The sequence below is a fragment of the Maniola jurtina genome, chromosome 17 (genome assembly GCF_905333055.1).
Source record: "Maniola jurtina chromosome 17, ilManJurt1.1, whole genome shotgun sequence".
NCBI lineage: Eukaryota > Metazoa > Arthropoda > Insecta > Lepidoptera > Nymphalidae > Maniola > Maniola jurtina.
This window is the reverse complement of record NC_060045.1, coordinates 9180161-9195897: the sequence shown is the minus strand read 5'-3', so window position 1 is coordinate 9195897 and position 15737 is coordinate 9180161. Positions and strand designations below refer to the sequence as shown.

Genomic DNA, 15737 nt, shown 5'->3' with positions numbered 1-15737 from the left:
ATCTCATACCTATGTCATTGGTAAATATTTCTACGCTGTCTATTAGTACTTTTAAGTTATTTGTATTATTTGCATAAATCTTTAGATCATCCATATACAACAAATGATTTATCCAGACGCTATCTTTGAGTTTGTATCCTTTCATTTCATACTTATTAAGTATAAATGAGAGAGGATTGATGGCTAAACAAAACAAAAATGGTGAAAGGGAGTCGCCCTGAAAGATGCCTCTCCTAATATAAATCGGTTCAGTAGTTATCGAATCCTGGGAGCCACGGGCTGTCATAATCACCCTCCAAAAAGGCATTGTTAACTGAAGGAATCTTTTTATGGTGGTTGGGCATTTATATATATCTAGTAACTTAAGAAGCCATTCGTGAGATACACTATCAAAAGCTTTTTGATAATCTATCCACGCCATGCTCAAATTTTTCTGTGATTGATAAGCATCTTCTAATATGGATTTATTAGTCATGAGATGATCTTTACAACCCCTAGCCCCTCGTCGACATCCTCTTTGTTCCACTGCCATTATATTGTTCTCTTTACAGTGGCTATACATTACGTCGGCTAACACTGAAGTGAGCAATTTGTACATTGTTGGTAAGCACGCTATTGGTCTCCAATTTTTCGGGTCTTCAGTATTTTCGTTTTTTGGTATCAGTATAACCTGACCTGTAGTAAACCATTCTTCCAACCTTTCTGCACCCGAAACTATATTAGTGAACAATAAAGCTAAGTATTTATGAACACTGGTCAAATATTTTAAGTAGTAATTTTGTATTTTGTCTAATCCTGGTGATTTCCAATTGAGTAGTTTTTTAAGGGCACTTTTAACTTGATTTTCTGTTATTTCTTGTATGTCTGTTGTTATTACTTCTCTTGATGCATGTTCTATTTCTTTAATCCAATTGGCTTCGTAATTATACTCTATAGGGTTCGATAAAATTGAGGTCCAGAATTCTTCTAATCCTTGTTTATCTGGTACTTTAATGTCTTTTTTACCATTACTACCTAAACTTCTATATAATCTGTGTTCATTAACATTGAATAATTTATTTTGTTCTTTTCTGTTATTCATATCTACATATCTCTTTATTCTACCTGCAAGAGCTTTAATTTTTTGTTTTATTATTTCTGCTGTATTACTGTGATCATTCTCGCTTTGTATATTGTATTTGGTATATAATCTGTCTTTAATTTTTACCATCCTAAGCGTGTTTACTCCTCTTTGTATTTCTACTAACTGCCCTAATTCCTTCCTAAGTTTATCGATTTTGCTTTGTATTCGTTTCTTCCACGGTGGGTCAGATTTTGGTTTGACTGTATTTTTAGACGCGTAAGGTGTTTGATTGTTGTTAACTATTAGCGTTTTAGCAGATGCATATATAATATTATTTACTTCGCGCAAACTATTGTTAGTTATTAGTAATTTAGGTAGGTAATTATTTAATAAATTTAAGCTATCTATAAATTTTTTGTTAATTTTAGCTTTAGGTAATAGTAAGCGTTCTTCAATTGGTGTCTCTTTTGTTTCAGCTAACGTTTGAAGTAACTGTATAATTAATGGGTCTTGGTCTTCATTCACTTCTATGTTGCGTGTCAGTTGATCTATTATTTCTGCTTGTTCTGATGTATTTTGTGTGTGTTGTACCTGATGTGTGTTTTGCTGCTGTTGCTGTGTGCTATGTGTTTGCATTGGTGTTATGATCTGTTCCTCGTTTGAAATCGGTTCAGGGTTTTCTGTTGATATAACACCTTCTGCTTGTTTTTGTACTCGATCTAATAGTTCTTTTGAGATAATGTTGTGTTTTAAAACTGTACGTGCTTGATTAGCTAACTTATTTCCATTAAATTTATGAATTTTAGGGTTATTAGGATTTCTCTCCGTGAAAAGTTTTTGTAGTCTAGCCAAGTAACCTGAGCCGTCGGCTCTTGCTTTATAATAGCAAAACATAAGTTCCGTAAGTTCATCTATTGACCACTTTCTTCGTTTATCATCGCTTATATTCTCATCTGTGGTCATAGCGGTTGAGCCGGCAGAATCTGTGGGCGAAGCCCTATTCTGCAAAGCATCCCCCGTCCCCTCCCCGCCCCGTATTTGGTCGGCTGTACTATCTTCGGGTTCCCCGACTCCTGCCCGCCTGCTCAGCAAGGAGTCACTGACGGTTTGCATGCTGGAACGTCCAGCGTCAGCTCCAGACGTGCCCCGGCGCTCGCCCCCGGGAAGCGGCCCTATACGTTTCCTGTTATTAATTGTCTCCATGTTTATGGGTTGGGGTTGAGTGGCAGTTACATCACTCGGGGTCCACTCAAGTCCCCGAGGAGGCTGTTTTATAGCCAGCTAGCTAATTTTGGGGAATCAGGATGGTAAGATTCCCCATTTCCCTTAGTCGCCTCTTACGACACCCACGGGTTGAGATGGGGTGGCAACATTCTACTCTGCCGGTGCCACACGGCTGTTATTCGTATTTTATTATATTATGCATAACTATTTATTATTATATTATTATTGTATGTAAGTATTTTATTTTGGTATTTATTGGAAGATATTTGTGTAAATATTATTGTGTAGCACTTGTATTAACCATTTTATAAATCTAGTACCATGGGACCTATTCCACGTATTTATGCACCTTACTCACAACCTGCACGGGGAAGCTGGAAGAAATCTCTGTTTAGAGATAAGCATTTCCTTTGTACATAGCTTAATTTATCTTAACTTTGTAACTACAATTTTGGTACATGAAAATAAATATATATATAAATATAAGAGGCAACTCTTCTTTTACATGCGTTGCTTAGTGTAAAAATCTGATTCTCTCCAGACTGGAACTGTTAGGTAATACAAGAGAATACCGTATGTTACTAGATAAGCTCGTAGCTTTGACAGTCGTTAAAATGGAAAGAGAAATCTAGGTCACTGTCGTATCCTATGCTTATTTTTGCATTAGGTTCTGACCTAAAACTTTCTAAAACATTTTGTGCCAAAATGTATGGGATGTAACGTGATAACGTATCTCAATTAGGGGTAATGGGGATGATGACTATGTCAAAAATAAATTATTTTTAAGCCCCCGACCCAAAAAGAAGGGTGTTACAAGTTTGGCGTGTGTATCTGTGTATCTGTGTTTCTATCTGTGGCATCGTAGCTCCTAAACTAAAAACCGATTTTAATTTCGTTTTTTTTGTTTAAAAGATGGCTTCATCGAGAGTGTTCTTAGCTATAATCTAAGAAAATCAGTTCACTTTTCGGGAGTGTTATGAATTTTTAATTTACACTTGTTAGTAATGGTTAAATAGAGAGTCTTTTAAAATTCGTCAATTCCTCATCAATGGTTAGTTTTAAGTTTGCAAACCATCACACTAATATTATAAAGGCGAAAGTTTGTATGTGTGTGTATGTGTGTGTTTGTGTGTATGTTTGTTACTCCTTCACGCAAAAACTACTGGACGGATTGGGCTGAAATTTAGAATTGAGATAGATTATACTCTGGATTAGCACATAGGCTACTTTTTATCCCGGAAAATCAAAGAGTTCCCACGGGATTTTTAAAAAACTACATCCACGCGAACGAAGTCGCGGGTATCAGCTAGTTTTTAAATAATCGATTAAGCTAAAAAAAGTACATCAAATTACATCAAATGTTTATGATGTCATATCTGTGAGTTTTATACAAGCTCCCTTACTAAACGAGCGTTTTTACGTTTAATAAAAAGTCGCTGATTTGACTAGTAGTCATCATCCCTTAAATTATAGCGGCTGAAAATCAGTGATAGGGGGATCACGGATTCGATTCCAGACACGCACTTCTAACTTTTCGGACATATTATGTGCGTTTTAAGTAATTATGTAAATATCACTTGCTTTAACGTTGAAGGAAAAAATCTAGAGGAAACCTGCATGCTTGAGAATTAGATTGAGACTATTATGGTCAGTGGTGTGTGATGTCAGTCCGCCAGTGTGGATGGTTAAATCCTTTCTCATTTTGACAGCAGACTCGTTCTCTGTAGTGAGCCGGCGATGAGTTGATCGTGATGATGATGATGATATATTGTCATTGTGCTAAGGTTTAATAGAGCTATCTACTCGGATGTAATGTTATCATCATTAAAAAAAAAGAATATTAGCCAAGTTTATCATGCTGATTAATATCCCCTTTCCCCTTCAATTAAGCGTTAAGCTTGTGCTAGGAACAGGCACAGCAATTATTATTAGTGCAACGGGTGGGGTTTGAACCGGCAACCTTTTGGATTTCAGTTCGGTCCTTTAACCGTTGAGCTATCGGGGCTATCAAGGCTCCTTTTCTTTGAAATCGCAGGCTCCTGAACCTCCAGAAAAAGACATACAAGTGTAATTAGGCCAAATTTACGGCCCAGGTGGCCCGAGTCGAGGGCCACACAAAGCAATCCACACACTCACCGGAGAAATATGTAGGGCGGCGGCGGAAAGGCGGACAAAACAACTTTTATTGTGATTCATTAACACTTTGAGACTTTTCCTCTTGATACTCAACAGTAAGCGATTGAGGTGTTTGTGTGGTTTGTAAGGTCTTTGTATGTGTATAGTGCCCGGCAAACAACTTGGACCAAGAGGTGTAGTAGAAGAAAGTTGGCGAATCCTCGAAGCGAAAATCGCATGCACCCGCGCCGACTGATCAACCAATCGCGTGCACCCGCCATTTGCTAGCTAATCGCGTCAATGCTCAAGTTTTTTGCCGGCTACTGTATCTAATAGTCGAAAGCCGAAATTCCGCTTCCCCTAGGTTTATTAAACCTCTAAGGTCAATCTTAAGATTTGGTATTTTGGCAAATAAAGTTCGAGATGAAAGTTGCAGATCTCAATTATAAGATTTTACATTGAGAATGGGTAAAATTAACTTTTTTAGAACGATTAAGGGCCGACTTTTCAATCGACAAATAACTTTTATCTGAGGAATAAATTTGAGGGTTTGAAATGTTTTGTATAAGAAATCTGTCAATACGTCAAATTTATTCGTCAGACAAAAGTGATTTGACAATTGAAAAATCGGCTCTAAATTTAATTAGCGTATGGATGTGCCATAACAAAACTATACGAAAAAAATATTAATATTTTGAAAGTAACAATTCAAGATTCATTTTTAGATAGCGGAGATCGAAAAACGAGATAACTAACTACATAGTTGTAGAAGTTTACGTCTGTGATTAGATATTTATTTGGACACAAGGGATGATAATTCTAATATCAAAAATAGTTCCAGGGATGTACAGTTATTGTTGACACTTGCGTTCACTTTGCGACATAGTATCATCGACGTACAATAGGTGAAGCGCGAGTCGCATTGCAACGCATGCTGGGAACAAGCTAGTAGATAGAACAATCCCCGTGGGGGGTCGACAGCCCTATTACCAGCATCCCTCCAGGAACCCTCGTTAAAGTCTAGACTGCAGACTGGAACAATGTGTGCGTGCAATATAAATCCTTTGTTTTCTTATTCTGAAACATGTTTGTCTTGATTTATTCTGAACTAGCGACCTGCCCCGACTTCACACGGGTGCAATGTAATCTACGTTAACAGGGCCCTCTCCGTCACTCACTCCATACAAACGTAGTCCCAATTTCATTTGAATACTAAGCAATCAAAGTCTATGAAATTTTGCAGACATATTCTAGAAACTAATATCAGTGCCTGTGGTGTTTTAGATTTTGTTAAAAATATGTATTTTTAAAATTACAGGGGCTCAAAGATTTGTATGTGAATTTTTAAAACCGCGTAACTTTGAAACCGAATATTTTAACAGAAATCTGGAAAACCACAGGCGTAGATATTAGTTTCTAGAATATGTCTGCAAAATTTCATGGACTTTGGTTGCTTAATATTCAAATGAAATTGGAACTACGTTTGTATAGAGCGAGTGACGGAGAGACCCCTCTTAAAAATATTCTGGGTTTTTAAAAGTCACGGCATACCTAAAGGTCAAAAATTAGCTCAGCAAACTTGAGCATGTTTCTCGTGTTAATGGGCCAATTTGAAGCTCGGGGAATTCTAATTAACATACCGTACCCAAGACTAAGCAGATTACTAATTATAACACCTTTCGGCCATTAGGGCACGTGCATACTGTGAAAATGTTCCTGCTTATGTTATGACATACTTACCTCCATTATTAGGTACCTACGCTGCATTTACACGAAGCAGACATTTTCTTATAGTAACATTTTTTTAACTAATACCTACTCACTATTTTATTTTGATGTGTGCCATGAAGGACGTGTGGTCTAATTTCGGAAGTTCATATATGAGTCAATTGCGATGTGGTCCAATAAATGGGTGACCCAATTAGGTGGTCCGAATTTGACCTTTTCGTTTTCTCTGCGACTCGTTATCAGGCGCCGCGCGCCGCATCGCCAACGCAACGCATTGCATGGCTTATCGCACCGCACCGCCAACGCAACGCATCGCATGGCTTAGTACGTACAGTGATTTCTATGTAACATCTTACATATCAATGGAACGCCTCGTGTGGCTTTACTATTAGTCGAGCCGTATGTGGCAGGATTTGAGAGCCGACCGCATCATCCCAAGTGAACTGTAGGGTTTTATGAATTAATGAATTATGAGTAATTAATGGGAAGGGGTTGCGACCATTTGTAATGGAGAAAACGATGCAGCCAAGCACTGTACACTTCGTTATGTCATGTAGAATTGGGAATTCACAAAATTCCATCCATATTATAAATACAAACATTATAAATGCCTAAAATAATATAGTAAGTACATTGTATAAATAACAATATAAAAATCTTAGTTATTTTTTCACAACTTCGCTGATGAATTGATCTTGATAAAGCAAAACAGCTTGCATCCTGGACATGAACATCTACTTGTATTTTTTATACCAAAAAAATCAAAGATAATTTTGTAACTTTTAGAACTTCCTATAAAACTAAATCTACGTGAGAAAATTGCTGCCTTTAGCTAGTCGTCTGAATAATCAACCTTGTTACCCCAGTTTGCGTTTCTCTGTACTTATTGTACCCCTATAAATGGTGTTTCCGCGTACTAATCAAGTTACGCGTTCACGTCAACAAAGCGACAAGAGAAAATTTGTCGGTTGTGTACCAGGTTCGCCAAGTTACTCGTATCTTACGGGAGGCGACCGAGGGTTTCGTCGAATTTAATACAGTTATCTCCGCGCACTGTTGTCGGTAATTACATGAACTGAGTGAAGAAGATTTATTATTGAGATGCGCCTACCGTAGAATTTAAAGTACAGACAAAAATAGTAAAGTAAACAAAATTCTTTTTGCTATAAAAATAAAAGACAAGTCAAACTCAAATCATTTATTCACTTCGTTTGAATGGCGTTAGGGTGCGCTTTTTGGAGACTCCTTTTAAGATCACACTTCACACTAATATTATAAAGACGAAAGTTTGTATGTCTGTGTGTGTGTATGTTTGTTACTCCTTCACGCAAAAACTACTGGACGGATTTGGATAATATCCTGGATCAGCACATAGGCTACTTTTTATCCCGGAAAACCAAAGAGTTCCCACGGGATTTCGAAAAACCTAAATCCACGCGGACGAAGTCGCGGGCGTCAGCTAGTACGAACATAATCACGAAATTTATATATCTAGCGGGTACTTATACCGTCGTTCAGATAGAGAGATTGCTCTCAATATCGCTGCCAATCTCGATGGATACACTTGTTAGTCTTCGCTGATTTGATCCAACCTACATACTTGTGTTTCAACTACATGCTTGTATACTTGTGAACTAGGTCAGTGGTGTTTGTGCCTAATGATGCCTGACGACTTAGATTGATGATGTTGATAGCATAGTAGTTAATTATGTATTCCATAGATTCATTGGCTATTCAATAACTCAAAATTTAAAAAACCCCCGACACAGAAACCTCTATAAGAAAACTAGAAAAGAGCTGATAATTTTCAAACGGCTGAACCAATTTTCTTCGATTATAGCTAAGAACACTCTCGATCAAACAAAAAAAACTAAATTAAAATCGGTTCAATCGTTTAGGAGCTACAATGCCACAGACAGATACACAGATAAACAGATACACACGTCAAACTTATAACATCCCTCTTTTTGGGTAGGGGTTAAAAAAAGAAGGGAAGTTTTTAATTTGTATTAACTTTTTTGTGGTGACGGTATCAGTTTACTAATATTGTAAATGCATGCGAAAGTGTATTTGTATATTGGTTTGTCCATCAACCACAATGGAGGACCGTTAGTTATAAATTATAATTCTAGTTAGTTTCATTATTCTTTGCTGTACCTAGTAACACAATACACAGAAAAACCGACTGTGGGTTTAATGGCGATGTAACAAATATAAAGTCATGTAGTATATTTTGTAAATTCAAAAAATGATGGTGATAAATATAAAATGGCTTTACTCTTACTAAGAAATATCTAGTAATTTACCTATAAAACCTTACGTAGGTACGTAATGCAAGTACATTAGCATATAAATATCAAAAAAACAGTGCGGCGTAGCATCGGCCTACGTGGTGCGTAATCGTGCTACGAAAGGGCATATACCTACATAAATATACAACCTTTGAAATTCGCAAAGCCGCAAGACGTGCTACAGAGGTGACGTGTCATAATATCATCACCTTTATGCCGTTACCGCTTTACAAAAATATATTTTTAATCTTAGTACATATTTCTATTTTTATATACTGGTGAGGGTGAGAGAGGACATACTCGTAAGTTGGTAACTGCACTGTTGTTTATAAAGATCCCTTGGCATCTATAAATAATCTGAAACCGCTACTTTTATCAAAAGAGATTATCACTCTTAGCAAATGCCGAGAGCTTAGAAGAGAAAGAGAATTTTTTTAACTTTCCTAGGCGGTTTTGCTACATTATGTAGTGACCTACTTATCCATACTTCCATACTATACTTAATTTTATGAACGCGAAAGTGTGTCTGTCTGTCTGTCTGCTACGTTTTCACGGCCCTACCACTGAACCCATTTAAATGAAATTTGGTACAGACTTGGGATACATCCTAGGGAAGGACGTAGGCTACTTTTTATGCCGGAAAATCAAAGAGTTCCTACGGGATTTAAAAAAAAACCGAAATCCACGCGGGCAAAGCCGCGGGCATCCACTAGTACCTACTAGTATGAAGCTAGACTTAATGTATTAGATTATTTTCAGGTTTTTCTTTAACGTAGCTAATAATCATTTATTGTTAAATGATACTTAACTTAAATACGTAAAAGTGCGACGGTGTTAATTTGTATTGAAGTACAATAGTTTCCCAGTAAGTATTTTTTTTTCATTGCTATATCTAATATTACTATCCTGGCATTATTTCTTTAAATGATAACATTTTTATTAACACTACATAACAAATATGTCATTGTAAATGTGGGCAATATTTTGTCCGTGGAAGTGTGAAATGACGTCATATCTTCCGGGTCAGTACCCACCCCAGCCCTCTGCTCGAGCATGAGTAGGTAACGACCGGGCAACGTGACCTGGCATCTAAAACGTCCAGACTTTTGCCCAACTAAGGTATGGTTCAGGAAGACGCGGGGAGTTGCCACGACAGGCAAACTAGAAACCGTAATAGGCTCGCAAATCCTACGCTCCGCCTCAGGAAAGTGGGAAAGTCATTTGTGGGAATGAGTGTAATATTTTATAACAAAATTCCACTGTCAATTTTAGATTTGCCTTTACACAAGTTTTAAAAATCTATTAAAAGTATGCTCCAGAAGAAAGCTTATTATACAATCGAAGATTATGTAAATGTCAAAAAAGCTTGGATTTAACTCGCTCCAGCAATACACGGCGCTGCAATTGCTTGTATACAGTATGGCATATTATTGTAAATTGAATACTTGAAAAGAGCAACCGCCGAGTTTCTTGCTGGTTCTTCTGGGTAGGAACGGCATTCCGAACCACTGGTAGATTATTTTGACGATTCAAAAGCACTCGTAAAAGTTTAATTGAATAAAAACATTTTGAATTTGAATTTGAACGTTGTGCGTTATACGGCGTGGCGCGTCTTGTGGTTATTACGTGAATGGAAAAGTGGGTGGCGGCGCTTATAGCGACAAATAAGTAACCCGGTATCAGAACCACCCCACCACGCCACCCTGCCACGATGCGGGGAACGGATCCATATCAGCCAAACGCCAACCTGGGCGGTCTACTCGACTTCTGGAGCAAGCTTGGATGGCTGGAGTGAAGACTTCGGCGGGGAGGGGCAGCGCACGCACAACAGACGGAAACGTTTAAGTGCGGAAACCAGCCCAGAGAATTCAAATTCAAAGTCAAAATATTTTTATTCAATTAGACTTTTACAAGTTCTTTTGAATCGTAAAAAGCACCTACCACTGGTTCGGAATGTCTTTCCTACCGAGAGAAGAAAGAAAAGTTCAGCCAAACGCACCTGCCAACTCTTGATGAACCCTTGCATGAACGCTCTAATATTACTGTCAAACGACGCATTTTGCCTCAGAAACCAAATGCAGTGTAAATTACGTGACTCACTACTCACAAAATTTCGCTCGTTTGACCTCACCCTTAAAGGTATTAGGGGTAATAGGTCATGTAGAAGTTTTAATATGCTCTGAGTGAATAGTTTGGTGAAGCTTTTAGTATAACTTTTGGGGGTCTCATCACTAGGTCCTCAGTTAAAGTAGCAAAAGAATAAGACCTTAAGCCTGGCGATAGTAAATGTAGGTTTTTAATTATATCCTGTAGTTAGATAAATCCAGTCAAGTGTGAGTTGGATTCGCATAGGAAGTGGTGTACCATCGTACAAGATATAACATTATGCACCTTCTTTTTATTTTATTTTCTTTTGCATGGCGGCCTTTTTGAAATTTTTATTATTTGCAGTTATAGCGGCTATGTTGTGAAATCGTAATAATAAAATCAATACGCGGCTGTGTTTGTTATAAGCCTCTCCAAAGACGAAGGCGCGTTTGGCACCCTCGCAGCTTTAGTTTTAGGTTGACGTTAAATTATCACCAATGTTAGTTTACATATTTAAAAGTTAAATAAAGAAGATTTCATAGCAGTTTTTTTCAATAACAGCAATAGAATATTTGGAACTACGAAAAAGATTTGGAATTTGCTAGAAATGGAAATATTCCGTGTCCACTTTGACGCGGATTTTATTCGTGGATTTTCCGATATTTGATACGGGTCAGCACAGTATTGAAGGTGATGTCTGAAAGTGTATATAGGTACGCTTTGAAATTTTTCTAAGTTAATAGCAAACTGTCTACGATATATGATGGAAAATTCCACGAAAATCGTCTTTTATTTGTACCTATATATGTATTTTTATTTTTTTAACCCCCGACCCAAAACAGGGGTGTTATAAGTTTGACGTGTGTATCTGTGGCATCGTAGCTCCTAAACTAATGAACCGATTTTAATTTAGTTTTTTTTTGTTTGAAAGGTGGCTTGATCGAGAGTGTCCTTAGCTATAATCCAAGAAAATCGGTTCAGCCGTTTGAAAGTTATCAGCTCTTTTCTAGTTACTGTAACGTTCACTTGTCGGGGATGTTATAAATTTTTAATTTACACTTGTCATCGGGTGCGATTTTTCCTAAACATGAATGCTTATAAATAAACTAGCTGATACCCGCGACTTCGTTCGCGTGGATGAAGGTTTCTTAAAATTCCCGCGGGAACTCTTTGATTTTCCGGGATAAAAAGTAGCCTATGTGCTAATCCAGGGTATAATCTATCTCCATTCTAAATTTCAGCCCAATCCGTCCAGTAGTTTTTGCGTGAAGGAGTAACAAACATACACACACACACACACACACACACACACACACACACACACACACACACACACACACACACATACAAACTTTCTCCTTTATAATATTATAGTGTGACTATCTGCCCCCAATTTCGATCACTTGGCATTCCTGAAAATTTAATCTTAGTGAGTATAATTTAATCTTACTGGTCAAGACGTGCGCGCCTCATTCGAGAGGTCGGGGGTTCGATCCCGGGCACGCACCTCTAACTTTTCAGAGTTCTGTGCGTTTTAAGCAATTAACCCTTGCTTGAACGGCGAAGGAAAACATCATGCGGAAACCTGCTTGCCTGAGAGTTCTCCATAATATTTCCAAAGGTATGTGAAGTCTGCCAATCCGCACTTGGCCAGCGTGGTGGACTATGGCCAAAGAACTTTTTGCTCTTGTGTTTGTGCAAAGACATACAGCAGTACGCTGAGCTGGGGTCTTTTTTCAGGTTGTTTCATACATGACACTATTTATTCTGGCGATTCTTCGAATTGGCTTAACTTAACTAGCTTAACTATCCAAGTGGTAGAGACACCGGGATAACCTACCTTTAAGATAAAACTAGTTGTAAGTGACAGTTTTGAATTTTCATTTTTTTTGCTTTCTCTCATCATCATCATTATCATCAACCAATTAACATCCTCTACTGGACATTGGCACCCCTGGTGTTGATTCGTCTGAATCCATCGGCTCCTTGCGACTCGTTTGATGTCATCTGTCCGCCTAGTGAGACTTAAAACTCATATCTACTATAGTAATCACACTATCACACTAATCACACTAATATTATAAAGGAGAAAGTTTGTATGTGTGTGTGTGTGTGTGTGTGTGTATGTTTGTTACTCCTTCACGCAAAAACTACTGGACGGATTGGGCTGAAATTTAGAATGGAGATAGATTTACCCTGGATTAGCACATAGGCTACTTTTTATCCCGGAAAATCAAAGAGTTCCCACGGGAATTTTAAAAAACCTACATCCACGCGAACGAAGTCGTGGGTATCAGCTAGTATTAGTATAAGGTTTAAGTCTCACTAGGTGATAGGGATTATTAGTATCTCTACAAAATAGAAAACCATAATTTGTTACAAATGGTGTTAATAGACAATGATTGAGGCACTGTGTCCACCTTTACGTTCCGTACCTGGTGCAGAATTTATAGCCTGTTAATAAGATTAGCGAGCTTCACCAGAGTTCTATAGGTAGATATAAGTCGACCCTTAACCATTTGTCCCACCACCTACGACGAGTGAATAGCGAGTTTCGAGTTTTCCTGAAAAAAGCGTATTATACAATCATAGATTATGTAAATGATAAAAGAGGGTGGATTTGACCTGCAGCTCGCTCCAGCAATGCGCGGAACTTCAATTACCTACTTTTATACATTGCATAATATTGTATAACAAACCTTTGAAAAGACCAACCGCCGAGTTTCTTGCTGGTTCTTCTGGTTAGGAAAGGCATTCCGAACCAGTGGTAGATGCACTTGATGATTCAAAAGCAAGTTGTAAAATTATTGAATAAAAATATTTTGAATTTTGGATTAAATTTTGAGCTAAAAATTAGAAACGAGTGAGCGAACCACGAGAGGCGAGTGTATAGATGGGTTAGTTTTATTGCTGGGCCCTGTAGCGAATGTGGGAGTGCGATGGGTGATTACTCGCGCGAGATAGGCGATCAAGATAAGTACATCGTACATTTAATTTCTGAGCAAACGGGCAGGAAAAAACTCAAGCATTGAGAAGTTTATATGGTGGAATAAAGAATCTCACATACATATATCCTGAAAAAATTAAGTACACTTCTTGTTTTGGGTGGTCATGTAAATAGTCGATAGCCAGTCGCTTCCTCGTCGGCGGTGGAACAAGCGCCTTAAGCCACTGACCTCATTTCAAAGCGCTAAATCATTAACTGTACCAAATCTCACTCTCAAATCTCAGAATGCTTTATTCAAACACGCTTTCACGGGCTCTATTGAAAAGTCGAAAGTCTGTCCGTGTCAAGAAGTCTTTATGTCGTATAAAATAGGAGTGGTGATGGTTATGGCCGACTCACACCAATTGCGTATGTAGTACGTATACGTGACACGTGCGTAGTGACGCGCGTGAACCCATAGACGTAACTGCACGCATTACGTCTACGTGAACGTTCACGCCACGTAAGCGGTGTGCCGCACGCAATGGTACGCGCTACGTCTACGCTTACGCAGCCTGTGTGAACGAGCTCTTAGGTCCAACACAGACTAGCTGAGACAGATTTTGCTTGACCACCTATAAAATATAAACAATGGACCACTTTTGTCGGCGGCTCTAATGGGCTCAACAATTTTAACCAACTTCAAAAAAATTTGGTTATGTATTCGATCCGTATGGACGTCGTAGGTTTGTACGAATGTATATATGTTACGGGCAACGTGATTAATTGGGCATTATTAATAAGGACCGGCCATTATTAATAATGCCCAAGAGCGATGGGCAAAGTGATTAATTTATCACTTTGACCGGCCATTATTAATAATTCCCGACGGCCCATGGTCCATGTAATAAATCAGTGTTTGAGATAGCTTGAATTTATCACTTGGACCGGGCTGTATGAATAATTCCCTACTTGTAGCCGGGCAATGTGATAAATTGGACCGCGGCCGTTGGCAGGGGCGCGTACGTGCGGGGGGAGGGCCTTAGGTTAGGTTAGCTAAGGTTAGGTTAGGTTAGCTCCTCTTCCATTGGCAGAGGAAGCTCGAGTCACCCACTGCTGGTCATAAGGACGAAGGATTGAGGATTGGACGAAGAGGAAGCATGGAGCACTCACGTTCCACCTTGTACAGGTTCTTACGGGGCACGGGTGCTTTGGAAGATACCTGTGCAGGGTGGCGCGAAGAGAGCCCACAGAGGAAAGCCACCAGTGCGGTAGTGTCTCAGACACGGCACAACATACGCTGGCAGAGTGCCAGGCGTGGACGAAGCCTCGCCAGTCACTGGTGGATATTATGGGGCAGGAGCTCACATTTCCCGCAATGATTAAATCCATGGTGGACAGTGACAGAGCCTGGCAAGCGATGGTCTCCTTCAGCGAGGAAGTAATGACGCAGAAGGAGGCAGTGGAGCGGCTGAGAGAGGAAGCCGAAAGCTCTCATCCCATGCGCTGCAAGAGAATCGGGCGCAGGCGAGCTGCACACGACCGTCGCTTGCCCCCTTGAGTAGGGCCTCCGGGTAATAGACACGGGGAGTCTGTTACCCGCGGGAGAGTAGGTCCTCGAGTTGGAAGGCAAGCCCTTGTTTCCAGCGAGCCTTAAACGGTGTTGGGGCCCCTTTTAGTCCCAGAGCTGTGCCTGCCTTGGCGGGCACCGTTAGCCGGGTCGCAGTTCAAAACGCTCGTGTCCCTGTGCCCAGCAACAACGATTGAGACGGTAAGCCGTGGGGTTTTAGTCGTTAAGAGTCCGACATAACCACCTCGCCTCGCCGAGCACGGTGGTATCCATGAGGATTTTCCCACGTATAAAAAAAAAGCTTAGGTAAGGTTAGGTTCTTTCATTTAATTAACAAAAACACTACAGTTCACCTATTTTATTACTTTGCCCAAGACAGGGTGGGCATTATTCATAATGGCCGGGAAAAGTGATTAATTATGCTGTTTTAATCACATTGCCCAATTGAGTCGGGCATTATTAATACAGACCGGCCCTTATTAATAGTGCCCGGACTTATCAAATTGCCCGTAACATATACATATATATGTGTATACATTCGTACTACTGAACTGATTTTGATATTATTTGCACTACCGTAATTTACTTACGTCTAGACAAGTTTTAATATATTAAAACACCTAGGTGCATTCTCATGTACAAATTAATAAGCATAAATGTACAAAAGTCTACAATATTCATGATATTTACACCAATTTCTCCGGAACTTCTTAAATATTTTTTTCATTCAAT

The 15737-nt window shown here is 39.0% G+C and overlaps 1 protein-coding gene across 7 annotated transcripts in view; it reads left to right on the top strand.

Moving 5' to 3' along the window:
* The window catches only part of LOC123873499, a 227360-nt gene that overhangs the window by 37378 nt on the left and 174245 nt on the right, over nucleotides 1-15737 (top strand). The gene's annotated exons all lie outside the window — the stretch shown is intronic.